The sequence below is a fragment of the Lactuca virosa genome, chromosome 9, assembly GCF_052849685.1.
Source record: "Lactuca virosa cultivar CGN04683 chromosome 9, Lactuca_virosa_CGN04683_v6, whole genome shotgun sequence".
Taxonomy (NCBI): Eukaryota; Viridiplantae; Streptophyta; class Magnoliopsida; order Asterales; family Asteraceae; genus Lactuca; species Lactuca virosa.
In genome coordinates this window covers 13,430,492-13,445,383 of record NC_136434.1, presented here as the reverse complement: position 1 = coordinate 13,445,383, position 14,892 = coordinate 13,430,492, and positions in this window count along the sequence as shown.

Sequence of the window (14,892 nt, the reverse complement as noted above, 5' to 3'; positions counted from 1 at the left end):
CCATCACGATCCGTACCGTGAAATGTTGTGCAACAGCTGTGGCAAGAAGGGGCACACAGCTCGATTTTGCAAGACACCAGCCCAACCAACCAATCAGGCTCCTAGAGCGGGCGTTGATCAAGCCTGTTATGGTTGTGGCGAGATCGGACACTTCAAGAGGAATTGTCCCAAAGCAACAACAGCTGGCAACACAGGAAGAGTGCTAACGATGGGCCAGGAGGAGGCAGTTGCTGATCCCACCATAGTTACGGGTACGTTCCTTCTCGACAACTCTTATGCATGCATTCTTTTCGATAGTGGTGCGGAGAGGAGTTTTGTTAGTCATGCATTTAAGCATCTACTCAAGCATAAATCCCAACCTCTAACTGAAACATTTACCGTTGAGATGGCTAACGGAAAGAAAGAGAGCACTAATGACGTATTCATCGGCTGTACCCTTACCTTAAACGACCATTCTTTTCCAATCGACCTTATGCCAGTTTCCATAAAAAACTTCGATGTCATCATTGGCATGGATTGGTTGAGCCCCAATCATGCTGATATCCTTTGTTATGAAAAAGCCATTTGCCTCAATCTGCCCTCTGGCGAAACCCTTATTATCTATGGTGATAAACTCAGTTCAAACCTTCGTATCATTTCATGCATCAAAGCCCAGAAATATCTGCGAAAGGAGTGCCATGCATTCCTAGCCCATGTTGTTAACGAGAAGCAGGAAGTTAAAGACCTCGAGAACATCCCCGAAGTCTGCAACTTTCCTGATGTCTTCCCCGAAGATCTTCCCGGAATCCCTCCCGAACGCCAAGTCGAGTTTCGAATCGACTTAATTCCCGGAGCTACCCCCGTAGCTAAATCCCAATACCATCTAGCGTCGGCAGAAATGCAAGAGTTATCCAGCCAACTCAATGAACTACTCAGCAAGGGATTCATCAGACCAAGTTCCTCACCCTTGGGAGCCCCGGTCTTATTTGTGAAAAAAAGGATGGGTCCTTTCGGATGTGCATAGATTATCGTGAACTGAACAAGCTTACCATCAAAAACCGTTATCCCCTACCCAGAATCCAAGCAAGACCTGGATGATGACAACGATTCATAACTTTTTGAAGATATGCCATATGATCATGAACCATATGACGAGGTTCCTTATCTTGACAAGACTGTTGGTGATGACTTTTTGGACAAGGTGTCAGGTATTTGTAGGGATAAAAATGATGAGGTTGAAACCAATGATGGGGATGAGAAACCAATGTACCCTGTTTGTAATGAGAACCAAAATGGGACAAAATGGTTCCAATTTTAGGTATGAGATTCTCTAACCCTATGGAATTGAAGAATTGTGTGACTAACTATGCAGTAAAGAATGGCTATAACCTATATTATGAGAAAAATGATAGTAACAGGTTGTTAATAAGATGTTGTAAAGATAACAAAAACCCCTCTTATCGTTTTAGACTGTGGGCTTCCTGGATGAGCAGTGAAAGGTCTTTCCAGATTAAGTCCTTAATTGATGAGCATAATTGTTCAAGAGTCTTCAAACTTGCTTCCATTGTAACATACAAATGGATTGGAAAGAATTTTAAGAACCAACTTTTGCAGAACCCCAAAATGAGTGTAAGGAAAATTAAAGCTAAGGTAAGTACACAGTTTAACTTGACTGTTAGTGTGGGTCACTGTAGAAATGATAGGGGATTTGCTTTGGATGAGATAGAGGGTGGTGTGGTAGGACATTATGGTAAAGTATAGAGTTATGGAGAAGAAATAATGAGGATAAATGTTGGGTCAACAGTAAAGATAGATGTGGATTTCATGCCCAATCCCCCTCACTTACTTTTCTAAAATGTATGTTTGTATTAAGGGTGTGAAGGATGGGTGAATTGCAAGTTGTAGTAGGGTAATAGGGGTAGATGGTGGTTTTTAAAAGGTATATGTTGAGGTCAACTGTTAGCAGCTATGGGTAGGGATGCAAACAACCACATCTACCCTATTGTCTGGGTTGTGGTGGCAGCTGAAAATAAGGAAACATGGAAGTGGTTTCTTAACCTCCTGATGGATGACATTGAAATGGGATTTGGTCATAGATTGAACCTTATATCATACCAATACAAGGTATCTAATCTTTTACTCAACCTTGTTTTGTGTTATGTTTTATTTAAGGGGTTACTAGAGGTTGTCAAAGAAAGGGTTCCAACAGCAGAGCATAGACAATGTGCTTGGCACATATATGCAAACTTTAAAAAAAATTCAAAGGTGAACATTACAGGAAGTTTTTTTGGGTTGTTGTTGGTAGTACTACTGAGCCTTAATTTGAGGCAAAAATGAACGAGATAAAAAAAATTAAACCTTTGGCTTATGAACACCTCATGGAAATGGATACTAAAAGTTGGAGCATGGCATTCTTTGAAGTGGACAGGTATTATATCAGAAAGTTTCAACTCTGTTATTGATGCTGCTAGGAAGAGACCACTCATCACCATGTTGGAAGAAATTCAAATTTATGTAATAGACAGGATGTATATGTTGGATTAATGTCTAAGTCCATAACTATAATTGGTAAGACTTGACCCGACCCGACATGGTCCATTTGGGTTGCATGGCATCATGCATTTGGATAGACTATAATGAGAGAAATAACACTTAATGTTGGTTAATATATTATAAGTTCTAATATATTAATAAGGTTATTTAATTAGTATTGATCAAGAATTAATTTGGAATTAATTAAGTGATCAAAAGGAGACTAATTAAATATATGAGTTGATTGTGTAAATAATTCATTCTTATATATGTGGGCTTGTGATCCAAGATTCCTTATGTTGGACTAAGTCCATGGGGTGACCCATGGATACTCCATGGAGGTTAAAATCCATGGAGCATAAGGAATGGGTAAAGTTATGAGTTACATGGTGTAACCCTAATAGCCACCATATAAAAGAATCCCATGGCTCAAGAAATCGTGCACTAATGTGTGAGTGTGAGGGCTAGACGATTTCAAGGAGTGTTCAAGTTTCTCTCAAGTTATTCCAAGTGTATTTGGTGTTGTGTGAACCATTTGAGGTGTCACACTTGGGGCACTAGGCACTCAAGCTTCATGAAGACATTCTACATCAAAGAGGTATGTATTCTATCTTGTTATATTTATTATTTTGTATGCTAGATTAGGATAATACCTTGGATGTTCATAATTGTATGTATAATAGAGAAAACATAGATCCAAGGTATTTAGGGTTGCATGTACACTTAGGAGTGTTAGAATGCTCATAACCCAACAGTGGTATCAGAGCCTAGGCTTGTTTTCTTGTTATACTTGCAAAAGTAGCTGAAAAATCGAGTTGGATGCATATATTCAATTGTTTTGGCTGGAATTGGACTAGGAACATTACCCTAAGATGTTTTTGGACTTATAAACTTGTTTTTTGATGTGGTAATGTTCATGATAATCCAATTTCTAAGATAATTGTCATAATTTCAAGATTTGTATTAGTTTGTATGTTCATGAGGTTCTTAGATTAATAGAAAAGTTGTGTGAAATAGTTGTTTTCAATCCATTTTAATCTAAGAGTTGATTCCAAAGTGTGTTTTTGTAACTTGTCCTCAAGTTATATGAAAAGTCACATTTAAGAATCATAAAACTCATAAAAGTTGGCAAAGGTTACAAAATGAAGAGTCTAGTTCTAATTAAATGGTTTTATGACTCCATAACTTGTCCTCAAGTTATGGAGGTTCAAGAGTCTCTTCATTAAATTAAAAAAAAAGTGTAACCTTAATTAGTTCCATAAGTTACAATAAAAAAAAGTTATTTTTTTTATTAATTAGTTTAAAGTCTTCCATAACTTGCCCTCAAGTTATGGAACTTGAAGAGTTTTTTTTTTTTTAATTAAAACTACTTTAAACTCATAAGTTATGGAATTAATTAGTTTTGAATAGTTTCAAAACTTGCCCTCAAGTTTTGGAATTTGAAAAGTTTTCACTTATGAATACTTTAATTCCAAGTTAGCCCTTAGAATTTTAAAAGTTAAAATTCAACCCTTATACTTTTTAATATTATAAGTTAATAATATTTATATATATGTATAAGAGTAAAGTCAGTCTTACCGTTAGTAGGCCTCATTCACGAAGCCGGTCTATAAGGGGGGTATAAGGTTACTGCCTATAAAATGGCAGTTTAATGGGTGTCCACTCTCACCCACCGCTTCCTTGACTGGTGGAGGGTCGTTAGCCGAACGGGTAGGACAAGGACTATAATTCTCCTTTCATTAAAAGTATTAATGATAAATACTAAGTAACTAAACTCTTATTAATACTCAATCTTAGTTACTTAGGAAAATGTGAATTTGGTGCTAACCCATGAAATTACACTTTGCACTTTGCTTAAGTCGTTAGTGGAGCGTGTGTGGTTAACCGGCACACTAACATGGACTTAACAAGGTAGGCAAAGGGTAACTTAATATTTATCATAGTATCGGTGGAGCGTGTGTGGTTAACCGGCACACTGATTAAGGGGTAAATATTAAGGGTACCAAGTATATTTTCATGGTTATTCACACCTTGTTTTGTGATCCTCGGCATCCCAGTCACAAAACCTGAAGGGCACACTCGAGATTGAAACATGCCTTTGAACAGTTCAATGAATCTCAAAGATCTAGGACTTTCAAATCCAATTAAAACCTAATAAATTATATCGTTTTTCATGGTGGAAATTGGTGAATCGTCATTCACCTACCTTCAAATATTTTATAGCTTGGATTACGGCATCCCTCTTCTAAGTTATAAAATAGTTTGTTGGGTCCTAGCCTTAATATTTCATATTGGGTGTCATATTAAGGACTTTAAATCAACTATCTTGAATATCTCCCAAAAAGATGTTTGGTCTAGACATTTATGATCTTCCCAAATCTCTTGAAACAAGCTTTCCTAAATGAAGATGATGTCCCATGGATATCATACTTCTTTCACCTCCTCCAATTATTCTCCCTAACCCACAAGTTCCTAAAAAGTTTAAGGTCACTCAAGCCCTATTGGCAAGGCAAGGTCTAGGTGTGATCACATCTTGGAGATGTAGTCACATATTGACAAGCCGGGAGAGTTGGGTGTCAAAGTCTTGAGAAAGTTGGTGGCTCAACTACTTTCTAAGTCACATAGTGAGTTCTTTTGGGAATCCTATGAAACAGACTAAGACAAGACCCTTAATGATCTTATCTATTTGCTAAGATCAACTTCCTAAAACGCTATGGACATTGACAATAATGACATTGGATATCCAGTAAAGCTCTCTCTTCCCAATGGAAAGGGATCGGCCATAGTCAACTCGGTTGACCCAATGATAAAGAAAGAGGCGAAGTCTGAGATAGTCCCATTATCAAGGGTCCATAGGTAACTATTGCCAAAGGAAGGGGCATTGGTTACGAAGCTGCCAAATTTACCTAAGGATGTTAAAGTCAATAAGTTTGGCTTTACCTCAGGTAAAGTCCATTGTCTAACTCTATTAAGTACATGCTGATTCTGATCGCGAAGATGGATTTCAATCGCATGGTTCAGTGATCAGAATTTTGGGCTATTACTTAAGAGTTATGATATTTATATTGCTTAGGAATAGATAACAACATGGTTTTCATATGGATTGTAAGGATAAGTTTTTCCGCAAAGTTTTAAAATAAAAGAAAAAGGTTTTGATTTTATTTATTTTAAGTATCCTTACAATGGCATTTGTGAAAAGTTGTTTCTTATAAGATTCCATTGATAACAATATTGGAAAAATGGAATTGATTCTTTCGGCTGTGGTAGTGTCTAATATTACCAAATAAGGAAAGATTCTCATCACCCAAGGTTCAATTGGACCGAAACTTGGAATCATGCAAGTTGTATAGTATGATGAATGAGAACTTTCAGCTTGGAAAATTAAGACTAATTCCTTATGTGAATAAGGAAAGGACTAAGGGATCGAGTACACATTCTTGTGCACTGGTCAAGTCCACCACAAAAGATCAAGAAGACTATTCGTCATGATTTACTTAAGTTCAGTAAATATGGTTATACTTATAAGTTTAAGTATAAGTCTGTAGCATTGGAGAAGTTTCAATGTGAGACAGAACGAATAAGAAGAATCAAAGTATGGCAGAAAGATAAAAGTTTCTCAAATCTGAAAAGATGGGAGAGTACTTTAGTATCATGTTTATGATCATCTTAATGATTAAGATACCATATCACAATTGGTCCTCTAAAGTCATCTTAGTGCATTCTTATGACTAAGAAGAGGAGTCATGAATTGTTGAAATGGTTAAATCAAAAAGATGAGTCATACTTCGTTCCAAAACAATTCTTAGAGTCATACTCCAAGATTGTAACTTGAGTGACATATCTTAAAGAGGGTTTGTTAACACTAGTCAAATGTAAGAGTAAAAGGTTATCTACTCTTGTACATTTGAAATTGGTAAGTTGTGATGTTTTGGATAAAACAGAGACCAACTTAGGCCAATTGTGTAAAGTGTTAGTCTTGATAAAGAATCCGCACTATCTCTTGAATATTTGACAAGGGAGTCTTCTATGTCAAGAGGACAGTGGGAGTCTTAAAGCTCTTGAAAGTTTCAAGACTTAATCAAGAATAAAACCTAAAGTCCTTCACTAGCACACGACTTGAGGTTTATAACCTATCGTGTTGAAATTTTTGTGCCTATTCAAGTTGGCTTTGCATAGGAGTTCTGAGAGTTCTCAATTGGTTGCACAACTACTTGGAAGCAATGGCAGACACCTGAGCTGCCAAATGGCAAGAATTTAAGATTGCACAAGTTTAATCAATATGAGTTTGGATTTGTCACTAACCTTGTCTTGTGATTATGGTTTTGACAAATTCACATGGATAAGAACACATACACTATTAAATCTAAGTGTCATAAGGTTTCTCTCCGATTCATGAAAATGATGGTGAGGAAACACTTTCACTAAGTAGATTTTTAGCTAGATAGCAATTGTGATATTTGCATTCTCAAAGTCGTTAGTGGAGCGTGTGTGGTTTACCGGCACACTAACATGGACTTGTGAGAAGTGGCAAAGGTCTAAACAATTGAGACTATGATTACGACATCCCTTTTCATAGTTCTAAAATTGTTTAGACACACATGTGAGCTATCTAAGAGAGGTGTATGATTTTGATAAAGTTTTATCAAAACAATCTAGTATCAGAAATCTGAACTTTGGTAAGAAAGTCAGCTGATTTCTGAGTACATGTCAAAGCTAGTGGGAGCATAAGTGTTATGCTAATAATCATCATGTTAGTGGGAGCATGATAATTATGACAAAGGTTGCAAGTTAGCAATGTTAATTATAGAAAACAAAAGTTTCAATTCGTGAGGTTGCAGGGGTTGAAAAAGTTGTTTTGCTATAATTAAGGGAGAGGAAATTATACTTCATTTCAGTTCTAAAAGCTTAGATTGAGATTTTAATCGTATTTAATCAATGATATATATATATATATATGAATTCATGTTGGAATGGCTCAACATAAGGAAATTCTATATATGGGTCCATTATTTGCGTTCTAAAATTCGATTATGATTACGACATCCCTTTTCATAATCTGAATTTTGAGAACTTGGCAAATTGAAATGGAAATATTATAGCAAAAGACTGGTTTAGTCTTTATGTGAGACATCATGAATCGTGTCCCATATGCTTCGGATATAGGATCGATTACATGTGCTATATTCATCCTTTCTAAAATTTTCCAAATGCCTGGGGCATTATGAAGGGAAAAGGTCTAGAATTGGATATGACTAAAATGATTAAGCAATTGTCGAGGACAATCTAAGGTTTACCAAAGATTGGTTGCTCAAGGACAGTTGGAAGTATAATGTTAATTCTGGAAGGACCATATTGACATAATCTGTAAGGAGGCAACTCTTGTTCAGAAGTGATAGTCAAAATGGAATATGGAAATGTTTCAAAGTTAGAAATTATTCAATCTGTGTAAGATTAGGAAACTTAATGAAAGAAGGATGTTTCCAAGGAGCTGATCTCCTTTGGAATGCTCTGTAATGATTGTTGTCAAGTCTTTCTGACTTTGTGCATAATCATTAAGAGGATCAATGCATATAAGTTTAGAATCTAACAGATTTCAGTAAATGGCATGAATTTGGAATTCTTGCATTTGCAGTAAGGATTTGGGACTGTGAAAAGAGGACCATTGGAGTGATGTTCAATTGATCTATTTTACAAAGTAAAGATCATAGACAAACATAGTATGCATACTTGGTGTATGGCATGACTAGTATTTAGAAAACATAGTGTACATGCTTGGAGCATGGGACAACTATTGTTTTAAATTCAAGTATAAAGTTGATAAAACCGAAACAATGAATAATGAGTAATCAGTATGGTGATAAATAAAAGTGTTTATTTATATTCATAGGGTTTGATACCATATTTGATTCATTTATTCTTGTGTTTCACTTTGCATGTTTTGACTTCCAGAATAACTAAGTCGCTCTTCCTGAATGATTAAGTTATTCAAACCATCCACAGTCGGTCATATGTTGGAAGTAGATATGAATCAAGACTGTCATGGGTTGGTTTGTAGAGGTCCAAGTTGGTGGACAAAGTGGTGCTACAACACTCATGAGTGCTCATAAGTTCTGAGTATTGGATTCAACCCGCGCTCTTTTGAATCACTTCATGGATTTTATCACGAGTGATCATGAGACGATAATATCTTATATTCTTCAAACCTAGAGATATGAGTTGTTACTATGAGTTGGTTATACATTGATTGCACGAAAACGCATTGGTAACTCGATGTTATAAAACGTGCCTTTGTGTATGATTCAACAAGTAGTAGAACAAGCCATATGAGTCGAAGTTTATCCATTCCTTTTACCTTCGGGATAAAAGCGATATCTGTGGGCCCCTCGATGATTTAAAGATGATACATGTGAGTGCTTGGCCAAGCCAGGACTGATATGATTTGTTCAATCAGTCAGTCATCATGAATCGGAAATCGGGAAACAACAAATGGACAGAGAGAATGATTGATAATCCATGTCTCAGTCCATATGATATCTAGAATGGAGGAATATATGATCCCTTATCTAATGGACAAGTCATTGACAAAGGTCAGAGTTCATCGACAAGGTCAGAGTTCGACAGAAGCTTTTGAGAGCTACGATTGCTGATCGGTTCCTGAAGTCATACGCAATAATAGTTTTAGACTTATCCAAGTGGGAGACTGTTGGATTAATGTCTAAGTCCATAACTATAATTGGTAAGACTTGACCCGACCCGGCATGGTCCATTTGGGTTGCATGACATCATGCATTTGGATAGACTATAATGAGAGAAATAACACTTAATGTTGGTTAATATATTATAAGTTCTAATATATTAATAAGGTTATTTAATTAGTATTGATCAAGAATTAATTTGGAATTAATTAAGTGATCAAAAGGAGACTAATTAAATATATGGGTTGATTGTGTAAATAATTCATTCTTATATATGTGGGCTTGTGATCCAAGATTCCTTATGTTGGACTAAGTCCATGGGGTGACCCATGGATACTCCATGGAGGTTAAAATCCATGGAGCATAAGGAATGGGTAAAGTTATGAGTTACATGGTGTAACCCTAATAGCCACCATATAAAAGAATCCCATGGCTCAAGAAATCGTGCACTAATGTGTGAGTGTGAGGGCTAGACGATTTCAAGGAGTGTTCAAGTTTCTCTCAAGTTATTCCAAGTGTATTTGGTGTTGTGTGAACCATTTGAGGTGTCACACTTGGGGAACTAGGCACTCAAGCTTCATGAAGACATTCTACATCAAAGAGGTATGTATTCTATCTTGTTATATTTATATTTTGTATGCTAGATTAGGATAATACCTTGGATGTTCATAATTGTATGTATAATAGAGAAAACATAGATCCAAGGTATTTAGGGTTGCATGTACACTTAGGAGTGTTAGAATGCTCATAACCCAACATTATAAACAGTTAGTAAAGGGACAAAGTTGGGTCAATTTAAACATATGCCCATCTATAAGATTAGAAATATTAAATTTAAAGAGACATCAAAGGTATGTTATTTCTTGTAATTTACAAGACTTATTATTTACAAATACGCAAATAATAAAACTTGTTATTTAGTGGACATATTTTGGGGAGTTGTACCTTCTGGGATACAACAATATGAGGTTACGATTAGAAATGAAGGATATGCTATGGACCTTAACAACAGGACATATGGATGCAGATCTTAGCAACTAGCATCTATCCCATGTATGCATGTAGTGGAAGCCATTTCATACCTCAACAGGAATGCAGAGGATTATGTTGCTCCATGGTTTACTACAACCATGCTCTTAAGTTGTTACAACCATACCATTAATCCAATTAATGGTAGTTCGGCCTGAGGTTCCCTACATGAAGCCATCCCCCCTCCCCCCCCCCCCCCCAAAGAAAAGAAGGTTACCAGGAAGGACACCACTTAAAATGAAAATGGATCAATTTGAGAGGGAAAGCAAAAGAAAAACAAAGCATACTATCTTAAAAGTAGGTATGGTGATGACATGCACCATTTGTAGAAAAAGAGGGCACAACGGATCAACATGTCCTACACGACTAGAAGATGTAGCATCCACTTCAAGGACAAATAATAAGAAAGCTAAAAAATGTAAAAAAAAGAAATATATGCTTTTAAAAACAATTTAATTATAATCAAAACATCCAACTTATTAACTACACCTTTGTATAACAGGTACAATTGAGGTTCCTGAGGTTCTTGAGGTTCAAGTGGATCCAGCTCAAGTGGATCCAATTTAAGTGGAGGTTGAAGTTGTTGAGGAGGTTCAAGTGGATCTAGTTCAAGTGGATGATGCAGTTCTTGGGGAAGATGCAGTTCCTGTTCAACCTGTTGCAACTAGGAAGAGTACAAGGAAATACTCGGAAAGAATTACCAAGATAGGGTTGAGGAGGAAGGTCTTGAAGAGAGAAGGAAGTACTAATCACCACCTACTAGTGTTGGAATGATTATAAGCTTTAATATTTTTGGGAAGACAAACTTTTAGTCTTTTAATTATGTAATTGGGCAAACTCTTAGTCATGACACATATTTTGACATATTAGGACAAATGTGGGCACAACTTTTGTAATGGTGCACATGTTAATGGAATCTTACAAGTTTGTCTTTTATCTAGATTACATGATTTGGTGTTTGTTTATTTACCCCTGTATTGTTTCAAACAATTCAAAACACATTAAGTAATGTTTTTTTGCAGTTGTTGGGGTTAATCTGGACCATTTTACCCCTAGATCATGTTCAATTCACTAAACCAAATAAAACATTAACAATTGTTTCAAACCAGTCACGACACATTAAAAAATGTTGTCAGTTCTTGCTATGCTTAATATGGACCATTTTACCCCTAAATCATGTCCAATGTACTAACCTATTCAGAACATTAATATTTGTTTGAAACAAATCAAAACATCAAACTATCACTAATCAACAAGATTAAGTCTTAATACATCAAACAAAATACAACATTAAGCCAAAATACAGTTGTGAATACAGTTTTCACTAACTACTTCTTCCCGGATTGCCCCCTGATCGACAAGTTGAGTTTCGTATCGACTTGTTACCAGGAACGACGCCGATAGCCAAAGCACCGTATCGATTAGCGCCAACCGAAATGAAAGAACTTATGACACAACTTCAGGAGTTATTGGACAAAGGTTTCATTCGACCTAGTTCATCACCCTGGGGATCCCATGTGTTGTTTGTAAAGAAGAAAGACGGGAGCATGAGAATGTGCATCGATTACAGAGAGCTGAATAAAGCGACGATAAAGAACAAGTACCCGTTGCCGAGGATCGATGACGTGTTCGACAAATTGCAAGGTTCGAGCTATTTCTCGAAGATCGATCTTAGGTCGGGATACCATCAACTGAAGGTGAGAGAGCAGGATATCGAGAAGACTGCGTTCAGAACAAGATATGGACACTATGAATTTTTGGTTATGTCGTTCGGATTAACCAATGCCCCAACAGCTTTCATGGATTCGATTAACAGGGTTTGTAAACCATACCTTGATAAATCCATGATAGTATTCATAGACGATATCTTGATCTATTCGAAAAGCAAGCAGGAGCATGAGAAGCATCTGCGTGAAGTGCTAGAAGTCTTGAAAAAGGAGAAGCTGTATGCAAAGTTCTCCAAATGTGAATTTTGGATTCAAGAAGTCCAATTTTTAGGTCATGTGGTTAACCAAAGAAGGAATAATAGTTGACCCAGCAAAGATCGAAGCTGTGATGAAGTGGGAACAACCAAAAAGTCCTACGGAGATTAGAAGCTTTTTAGGATTAGCCGGATATTATCGCCGATTTATCCAAGGCTTTTCTTCAATCGTTGCTCCATTAACAGCTTTGACCCACAAATCAGCTACTTATGCTTGGAATGAGAAGCATAAGGAAGCCTTTAAGAAGTTGAAGAAGAGACTGTGTGAAGCACCGATTCTTTCGTTACCTGAAGGAGTTGAGGACTTCGCAGTCTATAGTGATGCCTCTGGAGTTGGGTTAGGATGTGTTCTGACCCAAAGGGATAAAGTGATAGCGTATGCATCGAGGCAGTTGAAAGAGCATGAAAAGAACTACCCCACTCATGATCTGGAATTGGCAGCGGTAGTATTCGCCTTAAAGATATGGAGGCATTATCTTTATGGTACTAAGTGTAAACTTTTCACTGATCATAAGAGTCTTCAATATCTCTTTAATCAGAAGGAATTGAACATGAGACAGCGGCGCTGGCTGGAACTACTCAAGGACTACGACTATGAGATACTTTACCACCCTGGTAAAGCAAATGTTGTTGCTGATGCTCTCATTCGGAAGGTAAATCTTGAAAAGAGAAGGCCAAGAGCGTTGAGAATTGAAGTCGTCACGACAATTGTGGAAAGTATAAAGAAAGCTCAGGAGGAAGCTTTAGAAAAGAATGACTGAAAGGAGGAACGTTTGGGAAAAACGTTGGTGTTTGATAAGAACGGTCAGGGATTGAAGGTATTCAAAGATAGGATTTGGGTACCTAAGACGGGAGGAGTAAGAGGTCTTCTGATGGAAGAAGCTCACAAAACCATGTACTCGATTCATCCCGACAGTACAAAAATGTATAGGGATCTAAAACCCTATTACTGGTGTCCGACGATGAAGCTCGATGTTGCTAAGTATGTGGCCGAGTGTGTAACATGTGCTAGGGTTAAGGCACAACATCAGAAACCGTATGGGAGTTTAGAACCCTTACCTGTACCCATGGGTAAATGGGAGGACGTTACCATGGATTTTGTGACTAAACTGCCCAAGACAAGGAACGGTCACGACATGATTTGGGTGGTCGTGGATCGCTTCACTAAGAGTGCGCATTTCATAGCCGCTACCGAGAAATGGTCTATGGATAAACTTGCGAGTTCTTACGTGAAGGAAATTGTGAGGCTACACGGTGTTCCGTTAACGATTGTATCCGATCGTGACAACCGTTTTACCTCAAGGTTTTGGAGATGTCTACAAGAGGAATTGGGTACCAAGTTGTGTTTGAGTACAGCTTACCATCCTCAAACCGATGGTCAGAGCGAACGAACGATTCAAACATTGGAGGATATGCTGAGAGCATGTACCCTAGAATTCCAAGGTAACTGGGATGAACACTTACCTTTAGTAGAATTTTCCTATAATAATAGTTTCCACTCAAGCATCAAGATGACACCTTATCACGCTTTGTATGGAGAAAAGTGTCGAACGCCATCATGTTGGCTGGAAGCTGGGGAAAAGCAGTTTATGGGACCTGAAATAGTCCATCAGACTGCTGAAAAGTTAAAAGTGATAAGGGAAAGGATGTTAGCTGCTCAAGATAGACAAAAGAGTTATGCTGACAAGAAAAGACAACCGATATCCTTCGATGTTGGAGATTCGGTTTTACTTAAAGTCTCGCCGTGGAAGGGACTTATAAGATTTGGTAAGAAAGGAAAGTTGAGTCCAAGGTTTATTGGACCGTTTAAAGTTCTTCAGAGGATCGGGAATCAAGCTTACAAGCTAGAATTACCGGAAGAACTGGAGGGTATTCATAATACCTTTCATGTGTGCTATTTTAGAAAGTTCACGGGAGATGTGCCCGACATAATTCCCATTTCTGAATTAAGGTTGGATGAAAATAAGAGGTTGATCGAAGAACCTGAGGCAATCGTTGACCGTAAGACTAAGAAGCTGAGACGCAAGATGGTCGATTTAGTGCTTGTGCGTTGGAAACATACGAATGGGCCAAATCTCACTTGGGAAACGGAGAGTGACATGATGAGTCGCTACCCGCATTTGTTTGCTGATGTGTGATTCCGGGGACGGAATCATCCTAAGCGGGAGAGAATTGTAATGCCCGTGTTTCTAGGATAGACATTAATATTGACATTATAGTCTAGGTTAACCTTTGTAACTCATTTTGAAGAAATGAAAAGGAATTATGTGAATATTATGTGAATATTATGTGAATTATGTGTTTTATGCTTAATTATTAGGGTTTAATTAATTAAGAATAAAAATGAGCGTCAAAAATTAAATTTTAGATAAAGCTGATATCTATTAAGAAACTTGTAGTGGGCGTGACAAGGATTACGGATATATAAAGAATGCCGAAATCCGAGTTATAACGAAGAAGTTATGACCTGTCGAAGTTTCGCGACAAACCGGCACGGGGCCGAATGTCGTAAAAAGTGAGTTTTCGATAAAATACTTTTTGGACTTAGTGATCTAAACGAAACTCGTAGTGTTCGTTAAACCGAGAGTAAGTATAAAAAGAATGCCAAATCTGACTTCGTATGAGGAAGTTATGATTTTTCGAAGTTTCAGCTTAGCAGTAGACAACTAAAAACTC